This window comes from Desmodus rotundus, chromosome 10 (assembly GCF_022682495.2).
Source record: "Desmodus rotundus isolate HL8 chromosome 10, HLdesRot8A.1, whole genome shotgun sequence".
Taxonomy (NCBI): Eukaryota; Metazoa; Chordata; class Mammalia; order Chiroptera; family Phyllostomidae; genus Desmodus; species Desmodus rotundus.
In genome coordinates, this window is record NC_071396.1 from 52,693,720 (window position 1) to 52,702,267 (window position 8,548).

At 47.6% G+C, this 8,548-nt stretch overlaps 1 pseudogene; it reads right to left on the reverse strand.

Annotated features, from left to right (window-relative positions):
* Positions 1–6,372: 6,372 nt before the first annotated feature.
* LOC112318006 (eukaryotic initiation factor 4A-I-like) lies at positions 6,373–8,252 on the reverse strand (annotated as a pseudogene).
* Between the last annotated feature and the right edge of the window lie 296 nt (positions 8,253–8,548).

The window sequence follows — 8,548 nt, forward strand, 5'->3', positions numbered from 1 at the left end:
TTTGAGTGCCTGTGTCCAGTTCCTTGAGGTACGTACCTAGGAGTGGAGTTGCTGGGTCGTATGGTAATTCTGTGTTTAACTTTTGAAGATCTGCCAAATTGGAATGTGATATTTTGACATTAGATTCTTTCCTGGTGCCTTGGCTTTCACCTGTCCAAGAAAAGGAGGGCTCCTTTTTAAGGTGCATAAAGGGAACCTGATGTGGTGTAGAGGAAAGAAGACACAGACTGACCTGGTTTTGAGTCTCTGTTGCAAGCATGTGTGAGGTTGGCTACAAGGCTCGTTAAGGCTCAGTTTTCCTCTCTGTAGAAGTGGAGATGATCATTTCCTTCCTTCCTTCCTTCCTTCCTTCCTTCCTTCCCCTCTCTCTCTCTGTCCCCCCCTGCTCCCTTCCTTTTCTTTTCTTTTTTTTTCCTTTTCTTTTCTTTTTTTTCCTTCTCTCTCTTTCCTTTCCATTGGCTGAGGGCCCACTGCAGCCAGGCACTGGGGATGTGGTTAGCCCTCACAGAGTTTACAGAATGAGGGATTGGGGGAGGGAGGGAGGACCAAGAAGCACATTATTTTGCAAGGGGAAGATTATTTTTTGTTATGAGAATAACTTTCTTTCATCACAAGTAGAGAGTACATTTAGATGGGCTTGCATCTTGTTCCTCTCTGTCCCTGTGGCCAATTCAGGGCCTACAGAAAGAGATATGTCATTTAGAGTTCTGGCGTGGCAAGCAGCAGAAATTGAGTGGCTTGGTTTAACAAGAATTCCTGGGGAAAGATTGGGAAAGCTTCCAGAATTGAGAGAATAGCTAACCAACCAGTCCTCTGGGAGTCGGGGAAAGAGGCCAGGGAGTGACAGGCATCTCAGCACCAGTGGCTTTTTGCTCTGCCTCCCCTGGGGCTGCGCCTTTAATGACCCTGCTCTGACCTTTGTCTCCCACCTGAGAGTGCCCTAGTCGCTCCAGCCCAGGGTGTGTGTGGCAGCGCGGTACCCATTCCTGCAGGCTAGGCTTTATGTCACAGTCATCACAGGTTGGAATTCTCATTATGACAGTTGTCTAGCAAAAAATAGTGAAGTGTGTTGTGGAAGGGTGTCTTTGTACAAAGTCACACTTGGGGCTGAAAGAGTCAAACCCAGCCTGGGACTAAAAGTGAAAGTCAGCTGGGATTGCAAAAGAAAAACCTCTCCTGGAGGCGAGAGAGAAGATCGAGTCAGATGCAAGGCCAACAGGAAACACATGAGCGAGTCTATAGGTCTTTCTCCCCAAGGAGGCAGCAGCTGTGAAATGTCATGAGGACCCCTCATTGGGTGACCACCGCTTTCTGACCTATGACAAAAGCAAAGGCCCACTGTGCTGTTCTCATCTGTCACTGGGGCTGGCCACCTGCTCAGCGTCCTCACCTCCCAACAGCACTCTGTCCCTAGTCAATCCCTGCGCTTCTCCATCCCCATCCAAAAGAGCAGCCAGACCAGAAGTGATTCCTGCTTCACTGCAACTCCACTCAGAATCCTTCAGTTGGAACCCAAAACTTACTAAAGAGCGGCCCCCCTTCCATGGGTCCTCTGGGGCACCCCACCTCGTCGAATCAAGTGATGAAATCAGATTCCGCCAGCCACCAGGCAGGCTCGGTCCTGGTGTCCTCTGGCTAATTAGGCTTTAACCGGACTGTCTGTCGGGTGGTGGGATGGAGGGTGAAGTTCCCCAGAGGAAAGCAACTGCCTTCATCAGGAAAAGGTGAAAGTATTATGCATTCAGACCCAAGAGATGGAGCTCTTGGGGTGGAGCTCAGTTAATGCTATATTTTTAGAGACACTACAGCAAATATCTTATAAAATTATAGATCATAACAATGATTAAATACTGGCTTTTAGCCAGGCACTCTTTGTGACCTCATTTAATTCTTAAAGCAACCTCATACCTGTTTTATAGATCTTCACAGTTTCTAGGACATACTCTCTGTGCAGGGAGAGTCATCCAGCATGATGAACACTGGAGGCAGGTGCCTCCCAGCTCTGGGCACCACGTCAGCAACTACGTGGGCCTGGCAGCCTCCTGCCCCCACCCCCAATTCCTCTGGATCTTGGTGGGGACGCGTGAGGTCAGAAGTGGCTGTACCCTGCTTCGGTCGCCCTGCTTCAGGACAGTAACACTCTAACTCGACTCTGGCAGCAATAATGACGAACCATAAAAAACACCCTTAGCTGTTTTACTACATGCAGGACTGTGCTAAGAGCTCTGCGTGTATCATTTAATCTACAGAGCAGCCCCGTGAGGTGCGTGCTTCCTTATTTGACGGACAAGGACACAGAGGCCCGGGGATGATTCTTGCTAAGGTCACACAGTTGCTGAACGCCAGAGCCAGAGCTTGGGGCTGTCTAGAGCTCCGGCGCTAAACCGGAAGGGAAGGCCGCGCTGCCTGGCTGACCTGCCACCATCTGTAATGCGGCCTCCGGTTATATTTTCCTGCTTGTTTGTCTGTGTACTTGTCCATATGTAAATATATTTGTAATGAATTAAGGAAGAAAGTGCTCAGCACAGAGCCCGAGTCTCATGAGTCATTATTATTACTGTTACAAACGGGAGTGTTCCTGAACAGAATGCAAATCAAATCCTATTCCCCCTGTAACTTTAGCTTCCAATTCTCATTTTATCTTCATTGCTCAGTGATGTTCAGTTTGCCAATGGCTCTCAAATGCTCTCCATCGCTCCCCTGAATGCCAGCTGCCAAACTTCTCCCACACGCTCCCAATGAGGCAAACACACACGTGAAGGCAAGCACCTAAAAAAATGAAGGCATCTCTTAGCAAATTCGGGAAGGAAGAATCCTGTTATCATGGGATAAATAAGCACCCTCCCCCAACTTTTCTGTTCATAAACTCAGGAGTTTGGGGAGGGACTTGGGGAAGGGAAGGGGACCAGAGTCTATGATGGCTGTCCCAGGGGAATCCCAGGGGAGCGTCTGCCACTGAGAGAAGCCAGACAGAGGGGCTCCGAGTATGGCCTCCAGCCATTGGCATCACTGGCATTGTGGGCAGCGGGGTCAAAATGTAGGTTCCTGGCCTGCATCTCAGGCCCACTGAAGCCATCTCCCTGGAGATAGGGCCCATGAGCCTGCATTTAGCATGTTTCTTGGTGAAGAGCTGGAGTGTTATTCTAATAAGGGAAGGAGCCTTGGGCAGGGCTGGAGTCGCTGTCTGGGGAGGAAGTCTGTTTAAAAGGGCCTCGTGGATGGCGGCCTTTTGAGGGAGGGGGCTTCCTGGGTGTGTTCTCACATGTATTCCCTGCACAACTTTCATGCCGGATGCCCTTGACTTATGAACACCATCTTACTTATTACGCTGCTGTGCTGAGACTCCACCCCTGGAGAATGTGATGGGGAAGCAATCACGCTTCCTGCTTCTCCCCACTCTCAGACACGGCTCTGCTCCTAGCAGGCTGCTTGCACAGGACCCAGCATCTTCCCAGGCCCCTCCCCCTTCTTCTTTCTTCTGATCTTGGCTGCTGCTCTTCCATTGTGGGGGAGGCGGGAGGCTTTCCTAGAGTGTGCAAAGACCCATTCCCCATGGGGATTCAGTGACAAAATTCATATGAGTTACTTCGCATTTGAATTTGAGGCAGAGATTTTGTACCTAATTTAGTATGGACTGGACTGGGAGAATTACTGCCTGTTTGTGATTTTGGCTGACCTTTCCCTCCCTCCTTTCTGCGTTTGTTTATTTCTTGTCTCTAGCTACTGTCCCAGGTTTCATTTATCAGTCTGGGCTGCCTCTGTGATGCCAGGGCAGGCTGGGCCTGAGTCAGCGCCCTGCTGGGAAATTAAGAGAAAGCTCCTGGGGCATTGTGGGAAGAAAGGAATCAGCGCATGTAAAACACCTTGCTACAACTCAACAACAAAAACCACTCAAACTCAAGAACTAGCAAAGGACTTAAAACACGTTGCTCTAAGGAGGGTATACTAGCATACTACCGAAATCATCAGGTATATGTGCCCCCGCCTCACCTGGGAACACTGGCTTAAATTATGGGGCTTGGAGTACATTTACGGAGGTGGATTCTCAGGCTTGAGTGGAACAAGGGTCAGCTGTGGCCATGAGCACCTCCTTGGCCATGGGTTGGGATCTCACCTGCCTCTCATCTGAGTCCCAGAGCATTCTCTTCACTGGGTCCAAACACAGTGAGAGGTGCTGTGGTTAAACATTTGGAACCACTCCACACTACTGGCACAGTGTATTCTCCCCAAGTTTCTGTTCTTCCTTCTTTTCGTGGAGCTGGTCACACCCTGCTCCACCACACCCAGGGGAAGACTTCTGCAGTGCTGGCCAATCAGCTGACTTGACTTGTGACCCTGGGACTCTGAACAGTGTCCTCTGCTCCAGAGAGGGCTGGTCAGCTGAGCTGAAATGCCACAGGCTGCTTTTATTAGCTGGATATGTCTCCTAACCCTCTTCTGTCCAGTTAGCCCCGGCTGGCATGGCTCCGCGGATTGAGTGCCGGCCTGTGACCTGCTGGGGGTGTGCAGGAGGCAACCCATCTACATGTGGCACATCGATGTTTCTCTCCCTCTCCTTCTCCCTTCCTTCCCTTCTCTCTAAACATAAATAATTTTTTAGAAAGTTTATTTAAAAAATGTTACGTCTTTTATTGTGGTATAACTTTTATATCTTAAGTGTGTAGCTTGATGAATTTTTACATAAGTATACACCCTCTCAGGTCAAAACACAGTCCTGTGCTGTTCAACAGAGCAGCTTCCGGCCGCCGTGGGGCTGCTGAGCAATTGCGGCGTGGCTCGCTGGGGCTGGCGGTGCCGTCGGTGTAAAACACAGTCTTGACAACTAAAGTGCAGAAAATAAAAGGAAACATACATCGCTGATAATTTAAAAATAGTGGTTGAATAGCCACATATTTGGGGTATATTGCTGTTTCCTTACAGCTTTTTAAATGGCTGCTAGGAAATCACGTGGACGGCTTGCGCTACATTTCTTTCGGACAATGCGGGTGTAGAACATTCTCAGCACCCTGAAGGCTCCCTCATGGTCCTTTCTAATCTCTGTCGTCATAGGTTCACTTGGCCTGTTCTTGACCTTCATGTACATGGAATAATATAGTATGTGCTTTTTAGTACCAGACTTTTTTTCACACAACATTAAATCTGTGAAATTCATTCACGTTGTAGCATGCTGGAGTCATCTGTCCCTTTTCACTGTTCTGTGGAATTCTATGGTAACGAGTCATTTTACCCGTTCTGTTGCTGACGAACACTGGTGTTTTTACGGTGTTGGACTCTTGCTCATTAAGCCCTAAGGAAAGCGTGTGTAGGCATACTTTGGTGTACATAAACATAATCACTCATTCGTGTGGCATACACCCAGGAAAGGAACGGGGTATATACCAAGTCCCTGGGTCGTGGGGCAGAGTATGTTCTTTGTTAATACTGCCCAGCCAGGTTTCCAAAGTGGTTGTGACAATTTACGCGCCCATCTGCCATGGCCGAGGGTCCCAGGTGCTACATATTCTCACCAACGCTTGGTATTGTAGTCCTTTGATGTCAGCCATCTAGTAGAGAGGCAGTCAAGTTTTGAATTGAAAGTAATTCTTACCATTTTTTCTTCTTTACAAGGTAACATACACCCACCTAGCTGATGTGTAGAACATGCACATAGACAAAAGGAAGGTAATAAAAATACCAACATCTCAACTACTGTTGACATTTGAGATGTATGTGTGCGTGTCTGTCTGTCTGTCATCCTTGTGTTTGTCAGTGCGTATATTAATGCTATCCTACTGCGGCAGGTTTACCATGACCATCGTTCCATACTTACGAGTCTCCATCTGCAGCATAGATTTTTGAAGCTACATAATGTTCCCTCTCATGGATGTGCCCTCAGTTAATCAGTGCCCTTACTCTTGGGCATTCACTAGAAGTGACAAAGTCCAGTTGACTCTCAGGTGGATGGAATTACATCCCAATTATTAAAGGGAAGTGTCATGGATTCTGCACATACTTTAGAACAACAACTGCCCAGTATACAGTTTCCCAGTCTGCACCTCTATAAACCATTACTGGCAGTGAAGAGAATTGTTAGTCAATAAGTTATTATGATAACTGATTAACCATCTAGAAAAATATCTGTAACAAAACAGATCCCTAACTCACATTGTATACCAACATAAATTCCAGATAGTTTAATATTTAATGTACAAAACTTAGAAGAAACTTCAGATGAAAATTGAAGTAGGATGGATATAGTAGCAACAGTTCTTTTTTTTTTCTTTCAGTTTCCAAGTAATTTTACTCAGAATTCTGAGTTTTGTTTCCTGTATCAGTAAATACTGTACAGAACAATGTAAAGACGGCTATTAGTTTTTCTCCTCTGTTCTCCCCACTTGCGGAGAGTCCCCTGGGCCACCTAACTCAGAGGTTCTCTCTCAAGATTTGGTCCGGTAAATGAGACTGAGTGACATTATAGTCCCCTTGTATCATTTTCAGAGGAATTTGGCTGAAGCGAGCAGAGCCTCCAGGGTTTGAGGATTGACTAGGTTAGGGAAGTAGAGTAGTGTTTTTGGGAGAAGAGTCAGTGCCTGGGGCAAGAGCCTACCCCAGAGAAAAGGGTTTCTAAAATGTTCACAGTTCCCTCTTTGCCCCCAAAAGTGGCATTAATGCAAAGGAAAAAGAAAAACAAAAAATAAAATGACGCGATGGATGTCTTTCCTCTGGCTTCCTTCCCCCGCCCTCAGCCCCCAAGGACAGCGCCCTGGCTGGGGTGAGGTGGCAGGCTGGCCTCTCCCAGATGAGTCAGCAACACTGAGGGGCCTGTTCTGAGGGAGGTGTTGCAGAAGGTCTCGGTGTCTCTGTGTCTCGAAGACTCTTGTCTTTTGTCATCATGTTAATGGCCGCACCGTTACAGCCAAAGCATCCACCCTGAGCAATCTGCGGGTGGAGTGTTCCCTGCTGGTGGGAAGGTCGTAGTCAATAACTAGAGAAACCAGCTGCGCCCTGACCCGTGACCCATGTAGCTCAGTGGGTTGGGCATCATTCTTCAAGGCGAACTCCTGATGAGGGCACCTGCCTGGGTTGCGGGTTTGGTCCCTGGTCAGGGCATGTGCAGGGAGGCGACCAGTCGATGTTTCTCTCACACTGATGTTTCTCTCCCTCTCTTTCTCCCCTCCCCTCTCTCTGAAAATAAATAAACTCAAAAGAAAGAGAGAGAGAGAAAAAAAAGAAAGAAAAGGAGGAAGGAAGGAAGGAAAGAAAGGAAAGGAAAGGAAAGGAAAATAGAAAAGAAAAGAAAAGAAAAAAGAAAAACACCCACTGCGCATCAGTACCTCTACTAGAGCCAGAGCAGAAGTCCCTCAGGATTACACCTCGGTCCACATCTCCGTGCACGGCAGAGACGGTGAAGTCTCAGGCGTTTATCTTTTCAATGAGCCAATCAACCTTTCTCTGAGTGTTGACGAAGATGACGGCCTGGGTGATGGTGAGAGGTTCTTTCACATGAGTCACACAGTGCATCCAGCTTCCCCTCCTCTCATTTCACACTGATGTAGAATTGGCAGATACCCTACAGAGTCAACTCTTCCTTCCTGACAAGAATCCAAATGGGGTCCCTCAGGAACTTCTTGGTCACCTCAAGCACATCAGAAGGCATTGTAGCTGACAGCGAGACCACCCGGGTGTTGTTGAGCTTTGGAGTGTAACATAGATCTGGTCCTTGCATCCACATCTTAACGTTTCATCAGCTCCACCAAGTACGAACATCGTGATGTATTTGGAAGACAGGTACTGCGGTTAAGCATATCCAATGCATGGCCTGGGGGTGTGATAATGGGGAGCTTCTATTTGCAGCTTCTGTCCCTCAGCTCTTGTGTTGGTACCTTCAAAGTAGGCATGGCAGGAAGCACCCATGTAATCTCCTAAAGCCATGACTGCCTCTGGATCCTTGACACAGGAAGAACGGCTCCCTGCCGGATGGCAGAGGGCCTCTCAAAACCACAGGCGTAGATGCTGCGGAGGAGGGACTCCGAGCGGTTCGTGGTCAAAGCTGTCAACAATCTCATTCCAGTTACTCTCGATGATGCCTGCAGGCTCTATTCCATTTGGGCCCTCGTCTCTGGAGCTGTTGGTTTAAAGTGTGAGTATGCTGAGTAAGGCCCGTTAGAAATCCTAACAGCCTGCTCTTTCTACCAGCAACCAGCCTTGCATGATGCCATCTTCATCCCCTGGCCCAACCCCCACCAGTTCCGGGAATCCTCACTTGCAGACATGGTCCTCAGAAACTCCGGGGGCCACTCCATTCTGTCGTGTTCAAGTTGTTGCACACTTGAGCTTTTAAGGGACGGTTCATGGTTTTATAATAAATGATTTTCTATGGTTAGAAACATTGTAGAGAAGAATATTGAATTGTGACAGCTTAGGCAACACAAAAGAAATGATTGATAGATATGATCATATGAAAATTAAACACTTCAGAAGAGCAAAACCAGTTGAAAGATAAATGAAAGCTGGAGAGAAATATTTGCAATTTGTAAGACAGACAAGAACTAAACTCTTAGTATAAAAT